This window comes from Lagopus leucura, unplaced genomic scaffold (assembly GCF_019238085.1).
Source record: "Lagopus leucura isolate 7727_CA_CO unplaced genomic scaffold, USGS_WTPT01 Super-Scaffold_100014, whole genome shotgun sequence".
NCBI classification, from domain to species: domain Eukaryota; kingdom Metazoa; phylum Chordata; class Aves; order Galliformes; family Phasianidae; genus Lagopus; species Lagopus leucura.
The window spans coordinates 13553861-13579236 of record NW_024962268.1 but is presented as its reverse complement, the minus strand read 5'-3'; the positions used below and the strand labels follow the sequence as shown (position 1 = coordinate 13579236).

At 41.8% G+C, this 25376-nt stretch overlaps 1 protein-coding gene across 2 annotated transcripts in view; it reads left to right on the top strand.

The window, feature by feature from the left end:
- The first annotated feature begins 812 nt into the window (after positions 1-812).
- GHR (growth hormone receptor) overlaps positions 813-25376 on the top strand; it is a 130648-nt gene continuing 106084 nt past the window's right edge. Inside the window, exon 1 of one of the 2 annotated variants that reach the window (XM_042875102.1) lies at positions 813-887. The gene's annotated coding sequence lies outside the window, so the exon portion shown is untranslated. Of the gene's footprint in view, positions 888-1078; positions 1160-25376 lie in introns of those variants that run through there. The other variant, XM_042875103.1, reaches the window with a different exon arrangement.

The window sequence follows — 25376 nt, the reverse complement described above, 5'->3', positions numbered from 1 at the left end:
TCACCCAGTGACTGTGAAACATTGCAACACTTCAGTGTTATGTGGCCCTTGTCCTCCCTATGGTACGAGGAGCAGGATGCTGTGCAACACAGGGAAGCCGCAGCACGGCCTCACAGATCAGCATGTCGCTGCCGAGGTCACTTCTCCACACGTGGGTACTTCAACAGTGTTATACCCAAGTAAAACAAACTATGGGATATGCTCATTTGGGGCAATTTCTTCTATAAAAGTGTCGGAAGAAAAACCAGTCTGACTTCAGGAGGAGCCCCACGAGGCACTCTGCCTACAGCCGTTGCCTACTCGAGGGCTGCAGCACGGTGCCGGGCGCTTGGCCGCACGCGCACCCATCAGACAACGCTCCCTGCAGACCGCAGTCGCCTCTCCGCGAATCGCACCGCCGCGGCACGAAGCGGGCCCGGCCTCGGGGCAGGGGCAGCGGGCAGCGCGGGGCACCGGGCTCAGCCCGCGGCCTGCGGGACGCGCTGCAGTAGCCCAACTCCTCCCCTAGACGGAGCCGCCGGGCGCAGCGCTCCCAGGCCGGGCGGCGGGCGGCCAGCCGCGCTCCCAGGAATGCGCCGAGCCCCGCCGCCAGCCCCCCGCGCACCGCTCCCGCCCCGCCCGACTCCCTCCCTCCCTCCTCTCCTCCCTCTCTCCCTCCCCCGAGCAGAGGCGGCCGCCGGCCCCTCCCGACAGACATGTTCCCCCGGCGCGCCGCCGGCCCCGCTCCCTCATCCCCTCCTTCCCGCGGCTGACGGCCAGCGAGCTGCCGAGCGGGGCGCGGCGGCCATGGGAGGAGGCGGCGGAGGCGGCGGAGGCGGCGGCCGCTAAGCCCCGCGCCCCAGCGCGCAGGGGCAACGCGGAGGGGGCTGCCGGCTCCCGCGAGCGAAGTGAGTCGCGACCCGCAGGCGGAGGGGGCGGCGGGGGCGGCGGGCGCTCCCCGCCCGCGAGGGGAGGGCGCTGCGGGCGCGGCCGCGGGCGACCCTCACCTCCCAGCAAGTTGCGACCGGCCCGGCCCGCGCGACGCCGCGCTCGCTGCGTGCCCAGCGGCGCTGCCGCGGCTGCCGGGCGGGCGGCGGCCGCTGCTGCCCGAGGCGCCCCGATGGTGCTGGGGCTACGGCGGGGAGCGCCGGGCAACTTGGGGGAAGTTCTGAGCCGGGCGGTGAGTAGCGGGCGGCGGCTTCGCGCCTCTGCCGGCGGCCAGGTGGCGGCCACTGCTCTCCGTGCGTGCCGTGCGGCGCGGGCTCCGTCACCCCTCGGGCTGCGGGCGCAGCTCGGCCCCGCGGGAGCAGCCGGAGCGCGGAGCCGGAGCGCGGTGCGCGTCTTGGGGGTGAAGGGCCGGGGTCGGGGGCGCTGCGGGGAACTGCACTTTGTGCGGGTGTGAAGAGCGGGTTCGGGGCGTTGGGTGCTGCCCGCGTCCCGGCGTCCTGCCCCGAAGGTCTGCTCTGTGTTTGGGCAATCCTCTCTCCTTCTTTCTTTCTCTTTTTTCCTTTTTTTTTTTTTTTTTTTTTTTTTTTTTTTTTTTTTTCTTTTGTTTTGAAGGGGAATCCTACCCGTTTCGTCCCCAGTTCCTATCTGATCTTGCTTCTTAATGTGTGGTCCACTGTAAGTATTGCACAGGAAAACTTGAAGAGAGTATTTTTAAGAACAAATGCTGCATCCGCTCCACCATAAACACACTGGAGACGTTGCTGGAGGCACAGCCGGTGCTTTCTCACGGCAACATTGTCGCTGCGAGCTCTCGGGAGTGGTGGCAGCCATCAGGTGTGTGGCTCATCCTTAACAGCGGTACTCTATTCAGAATGCAGCACATTAACGGACAGTATTCAGTCCGGGCTCTCGTTCTCCTTATGCCACAACCACAGATGCACCCCTGGCCGCATCTCCGCTTGTGGTGAAGTCAGATGTAAGAGCAGAGCAGTGAAAAGGCTGTGGCCCGCTGCTTGAGTTGGATCTCATTTTAGGAATCTAGTGAACCTTTAAGCTCACCAAAATTGCTCACCAAGTAGGTAGTAAATCTGAAACTCTCCCGCTGTGGTGCATGTTTGGTTGTTCACACACTTGGTCATTCACGCTGGTGCTGAGGATACAGTTAGAAACAGTCAGTGTAAGGAGGTTTGGTAAGTTTTGTTTCAAATCTGTACAAAAGATGCTGCTTTAAATATTGAGATTAGGTTGCAATTGAAATGTTCTGTGGCTCTAAGTGATAAAAATGAGTATTACTGAAAGTTATTCAGGCAGCTTGAAGTGTTTAAATAGGAATGTAGTGCTTTCATCTCCACCACATCTCCATCTGGCATTACTAGAACTGCTGCTTGCTGCACTAATTCAGGACGTCAGTGTGCTTTAGTAATTATAAGGGGTTTACAAACAACACAGTTTGCATGGCTTCCCTGAGGAGTCATCTAAAAAACTGCCAATAAGCGGCAGTGATACTTTTATTAAATTTATGAAAATAACCACTGAAATTTATTGTGCTGTATTGGGAAGCCATAGGTACCCCAGGCATATTTTGTTGGTACATGGCTGCTGCACATGTCAGTGCCATGTGGGTGTGTGAATCTGCAGCCACACAGCCCATAGTGCAGCTCCTGGCTGTCTGCATGGCACTGGGTGTGCTGTGGGTGCGGGGGCTCTGCTCTGCCCTGTCCTGTCCTGCGGCCCGGAGCCTGCACTGCTGTCAGGGCCTCCTGTGCCTGTTTCCAGCAGGGAAGGCTAAAACAGATTTTTTCGGTCATTCACTTGCTCTGGGTTGGTGCTCTTCTTTTCCATCATCTGCATTGGCCCATTTAGCTTTTATAACTAAAAGGGTACTTTTCCCTTGATCGTGTGTAGATATAAAGATTGTCCTTGCTTCTTTCAAAGGAAGCTCTCTTTTGCTTCAGAAATTGTTTTTTGTTGTTTGTTTGTTTTTTTAAATCAAAATGAGTGTTGATTTTGCACTGCTAATGGGAGCATCAGGCTGAATAAATAAAACATTGTGTATCTTATTTGAAATGTCATCTTTTCACAGACAAAACAAAAGCCAGTAATACTGGCCAGAAAACAAGATGAGCAAAGAAGCTTAGACTTCTTTATTTCTAATTGAAGACTCTAAAGAGTTTTGTCAGATGTGACAACACCTATACTCAATCCAGGTGAAGCCATCTCTGTCTTAAGACAGGCATCAAAACAATTTCAAAGCATTGCAAATAAATAAAAACAGTATTGTTGAGAAGGTGGTGGGGAAAGGCAAGGCAGGGGTAACAGCAGTGCAGTAACAATGGCTCCACACAGGAGTCCCTTACTGAAGGGCTCGGCTCTTTGGAACAGAGAGGATCGTGGTGCTTCTTTCGCCATGTATTGATCTGATGGGAAGATGAGTTTTGTCCCGTGTGAGCCAGGTGGTAATTGCAGGAAGCATGCAGCGTCAGGAAGACAGCAGAAAGGTGGTGAGGCTGCACTGCAACAGTGACAAAGGGAAAAAGATAACACAACGAGAAACCAGATTTATGTCAGGACTTGAAAGAACACTTTGTGCACCTACAGCTTATAGTGAGGGAAATCTTTATTTGCTGTATACAAATCCTGAGATGAGTTCTTGGTGTGAGGTGGATGTTTATTTTACATATCATTTTAATTCACGGGGGATGTAATGAATGTTGTCTTACCCAGGAGCTGGTTCTTGATGTATGAGGCACAAATTTTCCTAATAAGCTGTAAGGGCTGTTTCCAGACAGACGGTTGTTTGCTATGTCACGTGGGCTGCAGGTATGAAATGAAAATACACTTAAGCATGACATTTTATTAGATATCTAGTAGGAAAGTCATCACCAGAAGCTTTTTTTGTTAACAAACTAATACAACCTTCAGAAGCACTTCACAGTGTTTTGCAGTAGGATGGGACTTAATATCTTATCTAAACAAAGTGGAGTTCTGAGCATTTCAGAGGCACAGTGTTGTGAAGAAGTGTCTGTGAGAAGGCATCCTTGCCTAGCGTTGTGCTTTGAGTACTGATGATTGCTGATGTATGAGATACTTGCCCTGAGATGCGTGACTGCAGATAGGGGTAACTTTTCAGGTGGAAAGTGGTCCGCTTCCTTTGTTATCAGTGTAGTCAGTAAGTAAATGCTTGAAGCAGTAATCAAGCAGTCTTCATTTATGAGTTTTAAAGCTCCAGAAGTATGGCTAGTCATACCTATCATGATGTAGACACCTGTATCTTCTAAAACATGCTCAGCCGTGTGACTCTGTGTTTTTCAGGCACGTTACTTTTCCCTGTATAGCACTGCACTCTACAGGATGGCCTTTGTCCTTTTACAGAAGGAATGCATGGTGTGGGAATGTGGTGGTATGGGCAGACGACAGAGAACAGATCTGTAAGGAAAGCTCTGGAGATGTAGTGAAGAGCAAACTCGGTATGGGGAGTGTGAATGGGAAGCAGTAGAGCTTTGGTAAATTTAGGATAAAATGTCAACCTCTGCATTAAGAAAATAGACACTGCTTATTCCTCCGGTAGGGAAGGAGTTACGCTTTCCTGTCTCACCTTTTCTGTAATCATGCAGAGATGCACAGTGAGGGTATGGCAGTGCCAGACCTGTTAAGCCTGAGGATCAAGCAGAGATGGCCATGCAGTGTAGAACGTGGGAAATGAAGCTTACAGTGTATGAAGTGAAGATGCTTCATCGGCTTTACACTCATTAAGGCAAATTGTTTCTGTCTCTGATCACTTAAGAAGGTTATGCATGAAATCCTAGAACAGAAACAGCACAAGTATGAATAATCAGTTACTTTTGGGTATCATTTAAACATTGATCAATAATACGGAGATAATTAAAGTGTAGAACTGAAAAGCTGTAAGTCCATTGCAGTCTTCAGACTCAATTTAAAGGTAGTCAGTCCAAACATAAAGTCGTATTTCCTATGCTCCACAGGGTGATTTTGTGCAGTATCAGTTTGTCAGCAGCTAACATGCAACTCTGTGGGTTAGTTGGAAAGCATTAGGTTATTAATAACAGCTTGGTCTCCTCGCCATCATGTTGCATCATTCAAGTGCTTAAATTGTACTTGAGGATTTACTGCCTTGGGAGAAAATGAGATTGGTAAAACTTGACCCTTCAGTAGGAGAAAAACAAATCCTGACCTACTGTCAGGGGGTGTTCCAGCACAGTGCTAAAGGTTGATCTGTTTGTACCCAGGTTATCATGGCTCTGCAGCCCTGGGCAGCCTGATATATGCACTCAGTATCCCAGCTTTTGTAGCAATGGCAATTTAGGTCTGGCCAGCCTAGAATTTGGGGAGGACAGAAGTGTTTTTTACTTTGTCTTACCTAGGTGGAAACATCCAACAGCTGTTTCTAGCCTTGAAAATTGGCTGCACTTCTGAAATACTGGGGGTGAAGTCCAGGCAGACTGGCTCCCTATTCCCATTCATCTCAGAATGCATTGTTGGTAACCTGTAAATAGAAATCATACGGATGTTACTCAGTTCTGTGAACAGATGTCTACATGACTGTCCAGGATGCAACAGTTTTGTGTTTTATTCAGTGCTTGGCTCAATCTTACAGATACATCCAGACAATTCTTTCTGTGTCTATTGGGGTGAGGGGATTGGATGAAGAGGATCTGACTGTAGACTTTTTAGACTGGGAGAAACAGACCAAAAGGACTAACAATTTTTTTTTTTAGCTGTCTCAGTTAAATGAGCATGCCTGTCAACTTTTGCTTCACTTCACACACTGCATGCCTTATCAGAATTCCCAGCTGCTTTGAAATGTTCAGGTAGCAGCCAGATTTCTGCTGTATTTCATGTTCCTTTTTCATTTATTTGCCTGTGTTTCTCACACATACATAGGAACTCTTCAGTGTGGATTGGTGCATTGGGCTTGCCTTTATCGCATGACTGCAAGTATTGTTTTAATTTGCTACTGAATGCTTGTTAAATTGTGTTTGCTCACAAAGAATGTTGTGAACCTGCTTTATCATTTGCGATTATTTTGAGTGATGTCTGGTATACTGTTTTCATCCAGAAGAGCTCAAACTGGATGCTGTTTTGATTGTTCAAGAGATTGTTTGTTGCTTTATGTGACCCTGTAAAAGAGATGTGAACAGATAAAAACACTATGATCTAGATTCCTTCTAGATCATAGTCCTTGTCATTGCATTGCACAAGTTGAAGAAGCCTGAGCATGATGACATATGGATCCAAGCTTTACCAGAAGTGCTCAGAATAAGTAAAGTATTCTGGGATAACAATCAGGAGGTGGAAAGCAATTAGGCTGGTTCATCACTTCTATCTCCGCATTTGGTTGCTGATTGTCATCGTAAGAGAAGGAATCCATCAGTATCTCTGTATGAACAAAAGATAGGTCCAAGGAACGCTATGAAATTTCTGCTTATAAAGAAACTCTTGACCCTGTGGCTTTTGAAATGACTACGGCAGTGTGAACTCAAGCATAGAGCAGCTCTAAGGACTGAGTCAAATGTTAAGTAAGCAGTACAGAACAGAGCATGGTCAGGACTCTGCAGCTCTGCGCAGCAGTCTGGACCTTTGAGCGTGCACAGGTCAAGCCTTGTGAGCTCCCATTTCTGTGGGGCTTTAGCCATCCAAGTTGATTCTTGACAATTGTAGGGCATGTTGCGGCTCCATCCTTGCACAGCTAGTTAAGCCACCATAAGGACTGATGTGTAGTGTGCTGTAGGGAGTGCTGCCTTTTATTCCTGAATTCTTGTGCAGAAGTTCTTGGCTCATCTACACATGTAACTGAAACACGTACAGCCAAAACTTGGAGACTTGACTTGTGCTTGAACAACAGTGAGTGCTAACCTGCTCATCCAGGATGAACAGGTGCTCGTGGCTGCACTGTTACTGCAACAGGAGTGGGGAGAGATTGAGAGAGTTTCACACCGTGTCTGAGCTCAAGGCAGTAGCACTGAGTCTCAGTTGCTGGTGTTGGCAGTGCTGTGCTGGTTATGTGATGGAGTCACTGCCAGCTCACAGTGCAGGACAGTCTGTGCTGCATGAAGCAGCTGCAGCCCCAAACTGGGAGCGGCCTGGGAGGAGGGCTTTTTTAGTGGGATCGTGTGCTGAGCTCCTCTGTTGTCCAGCAGCAGGGTGCATTTGATCATCATCAGTTCAGTGCCATTTCAAAAAAGCATTCTCTTTCCTAAGAAGCAGCGTGTGCCTCCTCACTGCTGGTTCTTAGTTGAAGTATTTTTCTTGGATAACCACTTTCCTCGACATAATAGATGGCTTTAAGAGAATGAATGTCCTTTATTCTGCTGAGTTCAGGCACTCTTCTGCAGTGATGTGTTATGTGCTCGCCACAAGGCATGCACAGATTTGTAAGCTAGAGAGAGTACTGCTTGATTGCTCTTAAGGCTTTGGCTGACTGCAGGTGTTCCACTCAATGACATTAAGGAAAATGGCATCTCCCTGTTTAAGTGATGCGTAAAACCTGCGTAACTTGTGTCATAGCAAAGAGGACAGCAGTATATAATGAGGAACTTTTGTACACCACTGATGTTTCAGGCTTAGTGTGTGTAACTGTAAGCCACAGCTATCGTGTGAAGGTACAAGGGAGGTAAGAAATACATTCTGCGCGTGTATCTTTGAATCAACCTGTGACATAGGTGAATGCATGTAGTGGCATTATGGAAGAGGTGATGTTGTTTGTTGTTGAGTCTGTGCATTTATTGTAGCCTGTTGTATTGCTTTTTTTTTTTTTTTTTTTTTTTTCCCCCTATTACAAATAAATTAGTATTTTACTAAAGTAACAAAAATATTTGTGAAAATCTCAGGTCCCTTTTCCTCCATTTTTCTACTCCTGCATACTGAGGGCTTTCTCTGTAAGAGCCCATGAAAGCTTTAAGGATCCAATAAAAATAAAAAGTTCATTGGGAAGAATTCAGGATTTAAGAAGACTCTTGTCATGACTTTAATTAAACCTTCCCTTTAACACTGAACAACAGAACAAGAACTTTTGTATAGAAGCTTCAGTAGTCACACTTTTGCATACAAAGGTTTGAATTTTGGATATAATTCAAATAGTGAAGAATTCTGTCCTGCTGTTTGATTGTTATTTCAGGCCTATGGAACACAAGTACCTATTTAACCAGGAGAGATCTTGGAATTGAAGACGGAAGTTTTCCATAGTGGGTGAACATGTCTTGCATGTGTTTTAGTTTGTGAAAACATACAGAGAATGAGAAGCAGTTGTATGGGATGAAGGATCAAAAGACAAGTGCTGCATAAAGCTTGTGGATACTTTCTGAAACAAAGGAGAAAATGTTTATGTAGAAAGATCAGGATGTGGAAGCTTGAGTAACTGTTGGATGGTGCTGGAAGGACTGAAGTCTGTGCTCTCTTCTTGTACTGCCTTAAGGTGCAAACTGGATAACACATGACCAGTAATCACAAAGGCATGTTTAAGGTCATGTGTAACACTTTGTTAAAGAGTATTTGAGGTGTCTGAAAACAGCAAAAAAGTAAAACGCGTCATGATTATCTAAAAAGCTCAAATGTAATTTGAATTACACCCAGAAGTATATTTTCAGTTTGATTTTTTTTTCCTATTACAAAGATTGTTCTACTTTCCTGGTAGATCTGTGGGGCAAGTAAAATGTTTGTTTTGCCAGAGGCTAGCACTGCTGTGCTTTCGAACTGTCATACTGGTTGCTGTGTTTTGCAGCATTGTAACAAAACATAAGGAACTGAAAAATGGTATTTTTGCATCAAACAGGTGTTGTCTTTCTCCAACTCCCTTTATTTGTGAGTTGGTACTGTTTGTTTATATTGCAATTTTCATTTTATTTCCTTAGGTGTCAATAAAAACGAATGACTGCTATTGCTTGTTTTTAAGACTGAAGCAGATATCTCTCACCAGTTAGTTATTATTGTATGGTGGGTTTTTTTTCAACTGAATTTAGAATGCTCTTACCAAGCAGTCCTGTCTGTTGAGATGCTATGATGTAATGCTGTACAAATGAAGCAGAAGTGCACCCTTACAGGCAAAACCAGCCTCTGTATTTCAAACATCTGCACTGACCTGGTGTCTTGAAAATTGCCATGAGAAGTACGTGCAGTCCCATTCACATGTCCTTGGCTTTGGCTTCTGGATCTGTAAGTCAGACAACCTACTGTTCCTACTTTTTTCTTTGCTCCGTTAATGGAGTGGCCAGGCTCCTTTGGCCCTGGAGCCACAGACCACAACCTTTGGTCGTCTGATACTGAGTGCTGAATGTGCTTAAACAAGTAATTTTTTAATTTAATTTAGAACCCTTAATCTAGCAGGGATGAATAAAGGTCTTATAAATTTCTTATATTAATAATGCAGCATATACAAACACATTTGCACTGGAATGTCCTGCCCAGGGAGGTGGTGAATCACCGTCTCTGGCAGAGTTCAAGAGGCATCTGGATGAGGAGCTGCGAGATACGGTTGAGCGCTTGTGGTAGCAATGGTAATGGATGGACGGTTGGACTAGATGATCTTGCAGGTCGTTTCCAACCTTGTGATTCTATGATTTTATGATTCTATGATTTTTTTGTTGTCAATTTTCATAGCTTCTGTAGGTTGAAAGAGTGTGTAGCCTACTAATGGTGAAATTCATTAAGCCCACTGAGTGTTCTGCTGTTGAAAAACTGCCATCAGCTGATCTGTCGGGGAGGGAAAAGAGGAGCATGCTACAAGGGGAGGAACAAACACATTCAAATTCTCCTGTGTTAGTGTCAGTATTGAGCATGAGGAGGAAGACAGATTACTTGCAGAGGCTTCCATTGGTGATTTGATCTTCTTCTGATTGTTTTTAAGCAGTCGTATTAAATAACTGACAAAGGCAAATACCAGATTGGTGATCTCCAGTTTATTGAATAACAAGTCAAATTTTGGTGTGTTTTTAACAGAACAATCCATAAAGAAGGAAAATGCATCCAGGTTGTTGAACAGTGTATTTTCTTATTGTATACAATCCACATTGAGCAGAATGTTTGGTTATATTTAGTATACAAATCTAAGTCACTTCCTTTGGTTTATTCTAGCTCATCTGACTGACAGCAGACTTTAAGGATTGGGTATGATTTTCTGAATTATGTGACATAGCATGTGTGAAAGACCAAGAGGAGGCTCCTTCAGAGGACAAATGAGTAATCTCTAGTTCTTGTCACACAGTTGTGTTTTGAGTGGATGGCTCTGGAGGGCAGTGACAAAATGCTATGTTCAGGATGTTGCTTAACATTTTAGTAGATTGGCATTTTCCAAATATTAGATGTTCTGATTACTCTGTATCTTAACAATATGAGTAGGTACTTTTAAAAAATGTTATTAAAATTCTGGGGCAGAAGCCGTGCAGTTGTTTGCAAGCTGTGGCTTGTGGAGTGATTCCAGACAGTACACAGAGAAGCCAGTTCTGGAAAAGTGCTGAGCTATGCACAGCAGAAGGAAGAGGCAGCCGTGGCTTCAATTGCCCATTCAGCACAACATAAGCATAGCTGCCTTGTGCTTCTTTCCTGCTACTCTCTCTCTCTCTGGCTTGCTGAGCAGAAATTGAAGTCTGTCTTGCAGTACATGCAAATGTATGTGAATTCAGTAGTTGGTATCCTGTGATGGCAGTATAGGAGAAGCAGCACGTGATAAAGCCCGTGTGTTAAGGGACCCAAAGACAGTAAAGCTGCAGAAGGTGGTGTAGGTGTGGCACTGATGGATGTGGAAACTAGCTCAGAGAGAATAGCAGGAAGCCAGAACAAGCAACTGTATTCATTACAGCAATTACTGGACAGAATTAAGGCGTCTTCTGAGGAAAGATGAATGGTGGGCATTTTGTTCTATTTGTGCAGTTTGTAGCACAGCTGGCCAGCAACTATTTGTAGGTGCTATAATAACACAAGAAATTAATAATACAGGAATTCAGATGTTTGAAAAGCAACAGAAAAAGAAGAAGAAAAAAAAAAAGCACCAAAAGCACATTGAGTCATAATTGTTCTTCCAAGCTAACATTGATTCAAGTTGCATAAGCTGTTTGGGATACATACATCAAGAGACTGAGATGTGAAGAGTAGAAAGCACTTCTAACACAATTGAACAAAAAGGATGGAGTGTATGTGTACTTCTGAGTGAACAGCACAGACATTTTCTGAGGCTCTATTATTATAAAAAGTTGCTTTTTTGGCAGCTTTGGCTTTGGTCCTTTGCTTTTGACCTCTACTACTCTTACCATACAACCTTAGCAGAGTGCTTTATACAGAAGAGGACTAAGCCCTTTTATTACACTGTTTTGTCACTCAAAATATTAAAAACAAGCAGAATTTCTTATGTTCCTTTGACTTTTTCTTCAAAACTGGTTGTACCTGTTAAATGAAGGATAATGGTTTCAAAACTGTCCTAGCAGCTCCTTTCTATAGAGCAAATCAGAACCTTACCAGGTTAAAGGTAGGGAAATTTCTGCAGATACTGTTGCAAACTTAGGGTGTGTTTTATATAATGTTAGTATTTCTGGCCATTATTTGTCTTAAAAGATGTATTTATGTTTAATGTTGGTTGCTCTTCTTTGCCTCATTACCAGCAAGAGACTAACTAGAAAAGTCACGTTAATTGCAGTAAATTTAAGAAAACATTGAAAAAGTAAACAAACAAACAAACAAAAAAAACCAACCATGAAGACCATTACAATAGTTATCACGGGGCCAGAAGGACGCACAACAATGCTGTTTAATCTTCAGTTATGAGTACAGTAAGGATCTGAGAGGTTGTGAAGAAAATACAAAACAATTTTTGCCAAGATTGCTCAGTGGAACTGCTTGTAGCCAGATGCTTATGCTGATTGAGAGAGAACAGCAGCCACCACTGGAGGAATGCATTTTCTAAAATTACTCAAAGTCAGTACCAGTCCAGTTGTTTTAGGAGTTTATTAATGCAAACCACCCTATGGTTTGGGTGACGAGTCAGCAGACAGAAAAGATGCTTATGAATAAGGTGTTTCTCATCTATACTGTTAGTTTGGGAATCCATACGCTGTGTTTTATTGGGGAATTTAATGTAGCTGTGAAGAAAGAGCTGTGGAATAGACTGTTGGATTAGAGTGAAAGCCTTGGCCTGCATTTCCCAAGCAGTAGCTCCTGGAAGCGATATTGCTTCTTGTGGCTAGGAACATAGCCATGTTCCTGGCCGTGCATGTATAGGAGGCTCAGCAGCAAGCTCAGAAAGACCTCTGCCAGATGAGAACTTTCAGAGCACTGTGTTCACGATGCTGGTTTCCAAATCACTGCAGAACCACTGCAGCAGTTTTGTTGTTGTTTGTTTTCATTTCTCTAGAATAAGAGATTACCTGTTAAGTCTTTCAGTGTTGTTTTGAAAATGTTGTGCTCTCAGTTTTGTGCCTCTCAGACTTGTGACTGTAATAAGCCAGGTTCTTCTTCTATTTCAAGGATGATGTATGCAACCCAAGATTTCAGGGAGTCTATAAACAGACTATTCCTTTTGTTCAAGCCATTCTCTGGCTGAAAGGTTTACATGAGTTAAGGATGCATGACAAAGTAAGAAGTCAGGCTGTTAAAGTTTGTTAATAAAGAAGTGAAATTTCAGCACTATGCAGAGAAAATATATATTTTTTTCAGTAGTAGGTGCAGCTAGGAGGAATGTAGCATCCTTTCTGAAGCCTGGTTTGTTGATTACTGTATGACCCAGTTGGCAGCAAGCCTTCCTTGTGAGGCACTGGACAATAATATCCTTCACAGCTACTTTGCTCAGTAATTGAAGTATGCTTACAGTACTGTTTGGGACAGATATGTATTGGGTAACCTATTGCAGCCAAGTTGCATGATAAAAAAAATTTTTTTCTCCATCATAAAACTTTCCTGCATTGTTCATTAGTAAGTTGAACTTTAGTAACTCCACTCTGGTAAGATTCAAGAGAAAGTTTCTAGTTGGGGTGTCAACAGACATGTCCGATGGCTCACTAAACAAATCTACATTTTCCATTGTACACTAGATCTCCAGGCATTTGCTCAAAATCCAGCACACCATCCGAACATTCAGATTATGATATCAAGTTTTTATTAAGCAGTGATTTTTTTAAATTCAGAAAAATCTAACTGAATGATGCTGGCAGATACCTGCATATAAAAATAATTTATATCTGTGATCTCTGCCAGACGGTGACTTATCTGCACAAAGTGATCATTTCTTCACTGCTCTCAGAAAGGCTAGAATTATCTCTTTGGTAAAGACTGGAATCTGGCAGGCCCCAAGTGCAGACTGGTGTTTTTGTGGGGAATTACCCACAGGGCCTTGGAGATGCTGGTTCTTCCTCTGCAAAATTAATATAAGCATTTGGTATGGTTGTTCTGGTCCTCTTTATTTTCCTGTTTAAGTTTCTCCATCATTTGAACTCTTCCTGAGAAGCAGATTGGCACAGGTTCTCTTATTTTTCAAATTAGTCAAGTCAGCTATGCATAAAGGAGCTAGAGCAAATGCATTCCATATCCATTGTTAAGTGTTTCATTTTCCGGACTAAAAATTGAATACTTTAAGCTCACGTGTCATTATATGCCTGTCATTCCTAATTACTTTCTGGCATGTTCTTGGGTATTCTGCAGACAAGAAGATATATTCAATTTAAAAAAAAAAACACACAGCTGAAATGCTTTCATAACTGCAGACTAAAAAAAAGTATTCTGTGGGCTCTGTGAGGTGGAAAACTATTGAAAGAAATAAGCACAAATATATTATTTTGTTCCTTGCTTTATCTCTTATTATCAGTAGCTGCTTTGTTTTGAAAGAAAGAGACTTAAATTTCATAACTGGCAATTAGTCATCAAGCATATTTGGTTATTTTCAGAACCTTTTTTCACAGAGTCACAGAATTGCAGGGATTGGAAGGGACCTCAAGAGATCATCATCTAACCCCCCTGCTAAAGCAGATACCCTATAAAAGGTCACACAGGTAGATGTCCAGACAGGTCTTGAATATCTCCACAGAAGGAGATTTGTCAGCCTCTCTGGGCAACCAGTTTCAGTGCTCCATCACCCTTTCATTAAAGAAGTTCTTCCACCTGTTCACATGTTCTGCACACCACTGAGAAGAACCTGACCTCATCCATTTGCCTCCCACCTCCATTTAGGTATTTATAAGTCTTAATCAGATCCTCTGAATCTTCTCTTCACCAGGCTGAGCAGAACCATGTTACTCAGTCTTTCCACATACGGCCTTTGCTCCAGGCCCTTAATCATCTTTGTGGCCATCCTCTGGACTCCTAGGAGATCCTTGCCTTTTTTGAACTGGGGAAGCGAAAACTGGACGCAGTACTCTAAATGTGGCCTCACCTGGGCATAGTAGAAGGGGAGGATCAGTTCGCTTGACCTGCTGACCACACTCTTTTTTATGCATCCCAGTATACATACATACTTTGTGGCCTTTTGGCCACCAAGACACACTGCTGGCTCATGACCAACCTGTTATCCACCGAAGCACTCAGGTTCTTCTCTGCAGAGCTCCTTCCTGCAGGTCAGCCCCTAACCTGTACTGATGCATGTGGTTCATTTCTCCTCAGGTGCAAGGCTGTACACTTACTCTTGCTAAATCTCACCAGTTCCTACCTGACCAACTCTCCAGTTTGTCCAGGTCTTGTTGAATGGCAGTATAGCCATTAAGGTTGCAGCACTTAAAGGCTGGATCATTTTTCCTTGCTGGTATTTTTTTATACTGTAGCTTGCCCTGTGAAAGGAAAATGTTATCTTCATATTCCATTTATAAACATACAAATTCTTAAATGTGTGTGTACACAGAAGCAGATTAACAGTTTTGACTCTTGATGTATGGTTAGCAAGCTGTAGTAACTCTCCTGAAGTTAGTGGTAAATAGAAAATACATCAGTGAAAAATGTGGTTTCCCAACTGGGCTTCCCTTTGCTTTATGGGATTGTTTTCTCTTTCTTGACTGTTAGCTGACAAGTAGACTATCCTGATGATTTGCTGCACATTTGCTGCTCTCTCAAGAGAGTTGCAGTTTCTGAATCTGAACCTCTCTCTTCACCAGTCACCAGTTAAGACAGACACAGCTTTGTTGAATTTATTTCTGCTCAGGGTAGTTTCAGAAATGAAATGCAAAGACTGGAGCATAAGTGGAGACAGCAATATGTGCTACTGCTCGAAGTGCCAGAGCTGCTCTCCTTCTTGAGAATGCAATCTCCTGCCTGGTCGAGCCAAACTAAGCCAAACCAGGTTTGTTATAGCCCTGGAAAATGTGGCTGTGCTTCCTTCCACACAGGTTCCTGGTTCCCACTCTTTGCTAGTCAGTCAGTGCAAATCATTGTGTGAATGTAAGGTGAATTTGTATTTTGAATCAACAAACTCATCTAATGAAATAAAGGGACAGCAACTTCAACCTGTTTCATCCCAACTGTTGAGCTAAAGGTAACTTGTCCCTCAACTCTCTGATATCAGCAGGTGTTGGGAATCTGGTAGTGGTCTACCTCATCATCAGGAGGAGCTGGTCAGCTCATTTTGATTAGGCATGAAGCTGTTTTTGGCAGTCCTGCATTCCAGGTGCTACCAGTGTTGCTGCAGGGCCATGGTCTGAAGCAGCTTGTAGCATTCTGTGATATGGGGCCACATGCACTGATCAGAGGGGGACACTGCAATGTACTTTCTTAGCAGCTGCTGTAGGAATCTGCAAGGTAGCCAGCTCATACCTGCAGCCATTTGGTGACCCAAAAGCTTGTGTATTACCATAGAGACAAATTTTAGTCAAGCAGGGATGGACAGCTGCAGCAGCAATTATGAAATAAGACCCCATAGAGCCTGGTGTGTTTGAGTGGCATCATAAGCTTGTTATTTTTGTATTTTGATGTATGTTTTTAATTAAGAGATCAAGGTTTCTATTTAATCCCGAATATTGTTACACATCTCCAGAATTTTAACACTGCAGTGGTTTGCATTTCTATGAATACAAGAAAAATAGCTGAACCACAGCTAAGAGTGAAGGTTATTTCCAGTTAGCTTTTTTAATATAAATAAGTTTGGTTCCTCCTGTGATTGCAACTTGCCAGAGGCAACTTAATTCACAGGAGAAGAGAAGGGAAACTGTAAGCATATTTCCCATGCTTACAGTGCTGTGCTTTGGAGGCTTCTATAGATAAGTCAACTGGAAGAGGAAAGTCCAAAAGGTCATACTCTCCCTAGTGAGCAACACAGGCATGCTAGTAACAATAGATAATGAGGAGGCTAAAGTAACTTTTTAGCCTCGGTCTTCACTAGCAACTGCTCTGTACACAGCCTTTGAGCAGATGGTTCAGAAAGTGAGAACCAGGGCAGTGATGCTCCTCCTGCTGTAAGTGAAGATCATGTTCTCAACCATCTGAGAAGCCTGAATGTCCATAAGTCTATGGGTCCTCTTTGTGAACTGCTAGGTCACGGCCTGAACCAGTGATTGAGCACCAAGCCGTGGTTAACCCAGGGAGTACAGCTGCAAGCAGTGCACCTGACTGACTGGAAGGTGTGGACCCAGTGTCCACCCATCCTCACCCTCGTTTTAAGGGTTAGCAGCCAAGGGAGCAGCATCTTTATTAGAAGATTTTGCCCTTTTTGAGACTCCAGAAAGGCTAAATTGTTTTACAAATCTTCCCGAAAGCTATGCTAAGCCATACAGAAGAGAGAAGTGATAAGGAATAACCAGCATAGCTTCACCAAAGGACAGATCCCGTATGAACAACCTTGTCACTTTTTATGGTGGTGTAACTACAGCATTAGACAAGGAAGAGCCATTGAAGTCATCTACTTGAACTTCAGTAAGGCCTTTGACATGGCCCCCGTAGCATCTTTCTCTCTAGATTGGAAAGATATGGATTTTATGGGTAGACTGTTCAGTGGAGGACGAACTGATCCTGGGATTGTAACCAGAGAGTAGTGGTCAGCGGCTGAATGTCCAGATAGAGATCAGTGATGAGTGGTGTCCTTCAGGGGTCAGTACTGGAACTGGTGCTCTTCAACATCATTGACATTGACAGTGGGATTGAGTGCACCCACAGCAAGTTTGTACATGATGCCTAAGCTGTGTGTTTCATTTGACACACATGAGGGATGGGATGCCATCCAAAAGGACCTAGACAGGCTGAGCAGTGGGCACAGATGAAACTTGTAAAGTTCAATAAATCAAAGTGTAAGGCCTTGCACCTATATTGTTGACAACTTCTGCTGTCAGTACAAGCTGGGGAATGTAAGGATGGAGCACAGCCCTGACAAAAAAGACCTGGGAGTACTGGTGGATGAGAAGCTGGACATGAGCCAACAGTGCGCCTTTGGAGCCCAGAAGACCAACTGTATCCTGGACTATGTCAAAATAAGTGTGATCAGCAGGCTGAAGGAGGAGGAGGTGATCCTGCCCCTCTCTCTGCTCTGCAATGCTGAGATCTCAGCTGGAGTACTGCATTCAGATGTGGTGGGTGCCACATCCCTGGAGACATTCACAATTAGTCTAGATGGGGCTCTGAGCACCCTGATATAGTTGTTGATGTCCCTGTTTGTTGCAGAGGAGTTGGAGTAGATTACCTCTAAAGGACCTTCCAACTGAAAAGATTCTATAATTTTTATGATTTTTATGTTAATCCTTCGAAGGAGAAGTGGAAACATATGGAGGTTATTTAATACAGTTAGTTGTTTTACAACTCAATTTCTTCATTTAGGTGAGTAAATGGTTATTGGATACTTCATTGGTCTGATATGAATATCCACAAATACCATATGTTTTCTCAAAATGCTAAGCATCATTAGGCCAAGACTTTAGTTTCTGAAGTTTGCTCACGTGGTCAAATATTTAGTATTTTCACTAAATAACTAAAATATTAACCTTTCTCTGAAGCTACCAATCTACTTTGACAGCCCTAAGATTCAGCCATGTGAGTTTAATACACCAGTAGTATCTGCAGAATTTTCTTGATGTGTGCTATCTGCTTACATAAACAGGAGCGAAGATTCTTGCATCGGGTGACAGTAATTTATCACTAATACAATTCACTGCCAGAGTTAGCAGTTCACTGATCTGTGCCAGAGAAATATAAAGCTACCTGCCTGAGAGACTGGTGGGCTACCTTTTTGATTGCACTCTGTGTCAGCAGGGTGATTTACAAAGCACAACAAAACTCACATTGTCACATGTGACTGCTCTACATGCTGGTTACTTGTGATCTTAATACATGTATGTCTGCTGAAATATGATACTCCCTGCCTGCCTGTTTGTGCTTTGCTAAAGTAGCTGAAGGAAAATATTTTCCTGAAATGTCAGAATTTAAGGAAGCTTTGAATGCAGCCTGATGAGGTTGGTGACAGAATGGACCATGAAAGGAATCGTTAAATATTGAATTGAGAATAATTAGTCTTTTCAGTGCAGTGAAGTATAGAAGCTTTTCATTACAAACTTACCACTGACTGAATGAAATAAAGAAGTAATTCTGGAAAAACAGAGATTCCAAGAAATCAAAACACTTTATTATTTCAAGTTGGATTAGGTTAATAGCTTCACTTATTAAAAGTAGCTCAAACATTTTAAACAACATTTGCAGTCTGAAATATTTTTTTAATAGAGCTTAATGAAAAACGGAAGTAAACAGCTAAACAGAAATAATTTTTAGTAGGCTTATGAAATATTTTCACATGTATTCAAACAAATGCAAAATGCATTTTATTTTCTTTTTCATAAAATGTTACAATTAAGTAGAAATAAAAAAAAAATCAGCTGTCTATTAAATTAATTTCTGTGTGAATTGAGGTAGCTGAGTTTTTTCATCATGCCAAAAGGATCTTTGTTGAAGTGTTTTTGCTGCTGTGCTGACTGCTGCCTCTTTTATAGAGAGGCCAGTGTTTTTATGATGCATATGAAAATGGTAAGATTAAATGAATATTTACCAATGCCAGATTCTTACTATGCAAAATAATAACGTCAAAGAAAGAATTGTTGTGGCTATAACAGTGCTGTTAATGAAGTGGTAGACATTGAGTTACACTGTTTCTCTTCATTCTTCCTCTTTGTGTTTAAGGAACATTTAGATGTTGTGTTGAGGGACATGCTCTCGTGAGAACTGTTGGTGAAAGATGGGCGGTTGAACTGGGTGATCTTGTAGGTCTTTTCCAACTTCGGTGATTCTGTGATTCTGCGGTTAGTGGGCATGGTGGGGTGGATTGGTATTTGGACTAGATGATCCCTGTGGTCTCTTCCGGCCTTACCAATTCCATGATACTGTGATTCCTCAGATCCCCCCATTATGTCTCACTTATCTCACAAACTAAGTACCAGTCTTTACATCTTTCTCTGTTGGTCGGGTTTTCTGAACTTGGTGGCTGTAATTTTCTGCTCTCTTTGGTTTTCCAGTCACCTCTAGAAGGAGCAGCTGCCCAGAGGCAACTTGGTGTTCGTTCACCCAACAGTGGAGCAATCAGTCTCCCATCACATGTATGCTGCTCCCATTAATGTATTATGGAGTTACAGGTACCTTTGAGATAGGACCACATTGTTGGCTCACAGCCTGTATTTTACTCTAAACTCCTCTTCCACAGTAGGACTCGTTTTTTCTTTTTTTTTTTTTTAAGCATTGGTTAGTGGTAGCATGCTACATGCTAACATGCTATCTTGTAGTAAAACAGTGATGAAAACTGTCTTGAATTATGGGAATTCCCCAGATATAATCACTTACACTTCTGTGATTTAAGGCCTCTTACTCTTTTTGTTTTTTCTTTCCACCCCCCAAACAAGTATGTTTTAGATAAGCTTTAGCATGTATAATGATGTAGTCAAGTACACAAAATCCATCTCCTTATTTCCACAAAACGGTGGTCAGAACAGATTATTGTTGAGGATCCAGAGAAGTTTCACCTGCTGCATTAGCACAACATTAGAGTTCTGCCTCTGCCACTGTCCTGTGTCAGAACAAAGTCCTGTTTGCTTTGTGGTCAGTAAAGATCCAAACACTGCTTTTATTTTTGCTTTTTTTTTTTTTGGTCATAGTTTAAGGTGATAACTTAAGGCCAGACATCTTCTGACAGTATAGATTCTCCTCTGGCCTTAACTTTTACAAAGCTTTTCAAATATAACTACTAAACTGGCAGGCAGTTTTCTTCAGTTGTGTATTAAGATTTTCTAAGAGATTTTTGCTCTCCCTGAGGTTTATTGCAAAATGAAAATGTTCTCTTTGTCTCTGGCGTGACTTCAGGTTTGTAAACTTTGTTAACCAAAGAAATATTGAGTTCATATTCCAAAATACTTGGAATCCAGTTGTTGACTTTCGGGTACATAGGGCCATTGCTCTCACTCGGCACAGTTTCGCCCTTAAACTTCCGGATGATCCCTGTACACATTTTCTTGTTTATCCCCTTTCTGTCAGAGGGCTCCTTCCTGGAAATCCCAGTGTGAGCAGAGCAGTTTCTAAACTGTGCTGAGGGTGAACGTTTGCTTTTGCTTGATGAGATGGATCGTAGATATCTTACATGTTACTGGATTTTTTTAGCAATGCAGACGGGAATATTTAGGTTATTGAAAAGGATGAGTGCATGGGGTGCATACGTAGAGAGGGAGATTGGCAGGTAGGAAGTGGTAATGGGGTTTAGCAAGGAATTTCTTCCTGTAAGGCAAGTGGAAAGGGGTGATGGTTGGGAGAGGCTTAGTATCAGAGTAGTTGCTAGTGCTGAACTTCTGACCTTCACCGTTCCCCTTGACGCAGCTTACTCTTCTGCCCTCCAGCCTGTCTCCTTCTGCTAGACATCACCTCTTCTTTCATCCCTTAAAGTTAGCCTTGAATGTGCATGTGCTGAAAGGTGAACTCATACTGAGCAGCCTGGTTCTTTGTTTTGGCTCAATTCCCAATCCAGGTGCTGGATTAGTTTATCTTTTTCAATTGTTATTCTCTTGACTTTGTGGTGATGGGAAGATCAGAAGGCAGTGCCAGATTATAAGGGGTATTTTATGGAGACTACAAAGATGGAGCTGCGCTGTCTTCAGGAATAACGCTTTGTTTGTACAATGTGAATCAATTTACATTCCATTTTCACTGTTACAGCTCAGAGACAATTACTCCATGCCACGGGCTACTTTGATGAGTACTGTATGTTCAGTTGAACTTTTTAACCTCCTAAATGAATCACAGAGAGAAAGTTAATGCTATTTATATTTCATTAAACATTTGCAAACTGGGCAGGAGTTGAGAATGTACACAAAAGTGATTTTACCCTTTATGTTCAAGCTAATCAAGGGAAGCCTGGTGTCTTTTTGATGGATAATTATGAGCTTCTGCTGTAGTCAACTAACTGCAGTAACAGGACTGCTTTTTAAAAATAGAGACTGTCTACTTGCATATTGTGAAATTCAGTAATATTAAAGATACCTTATTGAGGGAATAGCCTCCTTTTCTTGAGTGTTCCAGCTTGATAGTTCAGAAGGGGAGCTGAGAAGAGATGAAAAGAGATGTGGTAAGGCTCACTCTGTTTTACCCTCTGTATTCTTCCATATCTGTTTAGCCCCTTATGCATGGTTCTATAATATGCTTGAAAGCATTTCATGTCTAAAGAGTTGCAGCAAGCCTGTATCTTACTTCTAATGCAGAATTGCTGCCTACGGGATTTCACAAATCCTAAAGGTTGAGGACCCAGAAAAAATAAGAAAGATCATTTTTAAGCACAGTGTTAAACCAACCTCATGAATTTTGAATGCCTGTGGTCTGCTTGACAAATCCAATAACTTTCTAAAGCAATCCCCTGCACTATATTTGGTGTATGAAGGCCTTGGATACTTAGAGAAAGTAAAAATGGTATCTTTCTCTGTGTCTTCCTTTTCTACCTGAGAGCAAAGTGATTTACCGATACTGAAGTCTATATTAGTTATTTTCTATATGTGGGTGCTATGGAGGCTACTGCGGTTCTATGCATAATCCACAGTCAGTCCCTTTACTGTGGTTTGAGAATACATTCATCTCTCTAAACAGGGTTCATTTCACGTCTGGGCAGTAATAATGAAGGAAAGCTGCAAGGCATATTTGAGCATGTTGTCAGGAATAATTCAAGTGCAGGGAAGGGACAGGAAGTTCTTAGTAGTAAAAATGCTGTGTAGGACTGAGTCATACTTGTTTATATATTAAAAAGAAAAACAGTTTTGTTAAAATAAGCATTGGTTTTATTTGCTTTCTGGAATTTTCTCAGTTCAGCTGTTATTTCAGAAGAAAGAGTCTGCTCAAACCTTACTAAAGTATAGAAATCTCAGAGTTAAGCTGCGTTTACAAGTGAAGAAATCATCTTATGCTCTGTTTCAAGGTTTCTTTAAGCAACAATTAAATCATCCAACTCTCAAGGCCACTTAAGGTTGGGAGAGATATGGATACTGAGCTGGAAAGCAGTTTTGTCCTTTGTAGTATGTAGACACCTTCAGGGTAGAAATAAATGGCCTCTGTTAAAAAAATAAATACAATTATCTTTAATTGATTGTAGTGGAATTATTATTGCTTTTTAATTTTAGTACCTAAGTTGTTTTTCTACTTAAAGAGATTGATATTTTCATTTACAAGCTTTTTCGTGTCTAAGTGCAAATAGTGACAACACTCCAAAGCTGTCTCATCTCATGGGTAATGGAGCGGTACTGTTTATCTCCTTGTCATGTATGACTCATATTATTGCACCTCCAAACAAATCCATTGTGTCTTTATTACCTAAAATATAATGTACAGAAAATGGCAGCATTGGTAGCTAATGAGGTCCCTTTATAGGTTTGAGTTGAATGTCCCTCGAGTGATAATGTTTTTGTATTTGTGTAGCTCATAGGTTTTATAATCAGGATAAACCTTTCAAAAAGTGCAGCTAACCTAGCAAGTTTGTGTTTGCATCCTACTGCAAGAGGCACTGCAAGCAGAAAAAGAAGTTACTGACTTCTTAGAAATACCCATCCTCTTTCCTGTTTGATTATTTCCCTTGTCAACTGATCAATGCCTGTAGGGCTGAGTGTATGATAGTGTTCTCAGAAGCCAAAATATTTTGTGATTTTTAACTTCCTTCTTTTTCCCCATTACTGGTTGCAACTTTAACATGCTAAAATCTAGCCATGTTTAATAACTGAGGAGAGTGTTTGCCTAGTTTATGCTAATGCTTCATTTATGATATACTGCCTTTTTTGAGGAAAAAAGAATAAAAGAACAAGTAGTATTTTTATCTCATTTCCGAATTTGTTAGCATGAATACATATGTCCCACTCTAGATGATGACAGTAAAGTCCCTGGAAATGAAATACTAGAGTTGTTCTCCATTAAGAAATGTGCAGCACTACATCTAATGAAGCAGCACTTAGCTTTGCTGACGTCGTGCTGGAGCAGTACAGAGATTCTTTTAACACACAACTGAATTCCCAGAACTCTTGCTTTGTAAATAAAGTCTGTTCACAGAGAGTCCTAATTGATAGTGACAGTTAATGTAATACCTGCTGTCTAAACCAGGCTTTTGCTAAAAGAGTTCTTTGAAACTTATTTATTGATTGCTGCAATTGGTTTAGTCTCCCCACCCTCCCCCCCTTCCCCTTCCAAAAAAAAAAACAAACAACCATTAATTTTGCTTCCATTTTCTGATATTTTTTTTTGCTTTTATTGGTAGGATGAGTGATATGAAGGTCTCAGAGGCCTACCTTTTTGTTTGTAACGCATTTGGTAAATTTCATTTTACATATGATTATGGCCCCAAGAATTATTATTTTGGATATTAAATAAATGTAATTTTCTGTCAGTTGACCAGTGATTGACCAGAAACAGAGATGTAGGACTTGCTGAGCTCTCCATATTGTCAGTTCTTTAAAAACTAATTTTTGATTATCTGCCAGTACCATGAATAGGGCCTAGTTACAAGACTGACATTTCTCTCTCCAAAAGAAAATATGTTAATGCAGTAAAGAAGAACATTCTCCTCTTACTCTAAGAGTCGCTAGTACTTTGTGGGGTGCTGTATGGAGGTAGAGTCATGAGTCCTACCTTCATGGTAGGAATTATCTGCTGGTGTGTACAGAAGCAATGGCAGTGCTTTGATCCTTCCTGCCTGTAGAATTCTGTTGAGAGTCAGAATACTGATTTGACTGCCATTATGAGATAATGGTTAATGTTTGACTTACATCCATCTCATGTTTTCTTGTTCACTCTCTCTCTCTCTCATACATTGTTATTGTTTGATTCTGAATACTGTATTACTTATCTATTGGAAAGGAAAAAGCTCTCAGAGGGAAACCTCTTCTTATTTTCATTTTGTACGTGACTGAAAAAATAATTAATTGTTGATTACTAGTAAAGATTTAGTTGCAAAGTAATTATTATTCTTTCTTTATTATCTAGTGTTATTTGCTTTATGCTTCTGTTTGCGTTTTAGTGTCACTTTAATTATGCATGGCAGTGTTTTCTCTGCAAAACATCAGCAGAAGGAAAATACACTATGGAAAAATAGAATAGCTCTAAAATTGAATGGAAGATTTTATTTGGGATATTAATGAAACAAAGTTTAAGCAACAGTTCTCAGTGAACTACATCCTGATTTTACTGTGTCCCTTTAGATGTGAGTTGGTCATGCCCTTATTCACCCTCTGTATCCCTGCTTAATTTTGATGTCACAGTTTTACCTTTTGTTACAGGTTTTTGTGAAGGAGTTGGAACAGTCTCCTTGATCTTAAAAAGAAACAGGGTTAGAGTGGTTCAAAATTTAAAGCTCAGCATACACTTTGCTAGCGGCAAATCCAAAAAGTAGGGAGAGGATGCAATTGAAAATGTTCTAAGGGACAAGGAATCCAATAAAGCAGTTCAGCCTGCAGCAGATACATCAAGAGCTAAGCATTAGTGCAGTAAAGTATGGAAGCTGTGTCCTGGTGTAGGCAGTCATAAAACAAATGGAACAAATTACACAACTCTGTTGTTTTGCCATAAGTCTGCAAATCGTATTGAATATTAATCATTAATTGCTTTTTTGTTGTTACAGGGTATTTTATTAATCCCAGCTTTTGGTGAGAAGTGTAGCTAATGAAAAAAAATAAACACCATTTTGGAAAAAATACTTCAAATGTAATACTAAATGAAAAATATTTTGTACAAATGTCAACATGTAGCATGTTAATGATTTGAGAACTTACAGATTTTATAAACCCTTAAAAAGCCTGTGGTTTTCTTTGTCATTCTCAGAATGTTGAGTTCTCCAGATTCTCATGGATTCTATCCTATTATGGACCTTTATAGTTTTGATCTTGGTAAACAGTGTCCATTTGAGACTTTATCTTAGCTTTAAATGGCCCAGTTACAAGTATGATGAACAGTTTTAAAAACTGATATGGAAACCTGCATTTTTCTTGGGATGTTAAAAATGATTATTGTCATTTCCATACTGCCTCACCTCATTAAGATCGCTTCTTGACAACAGC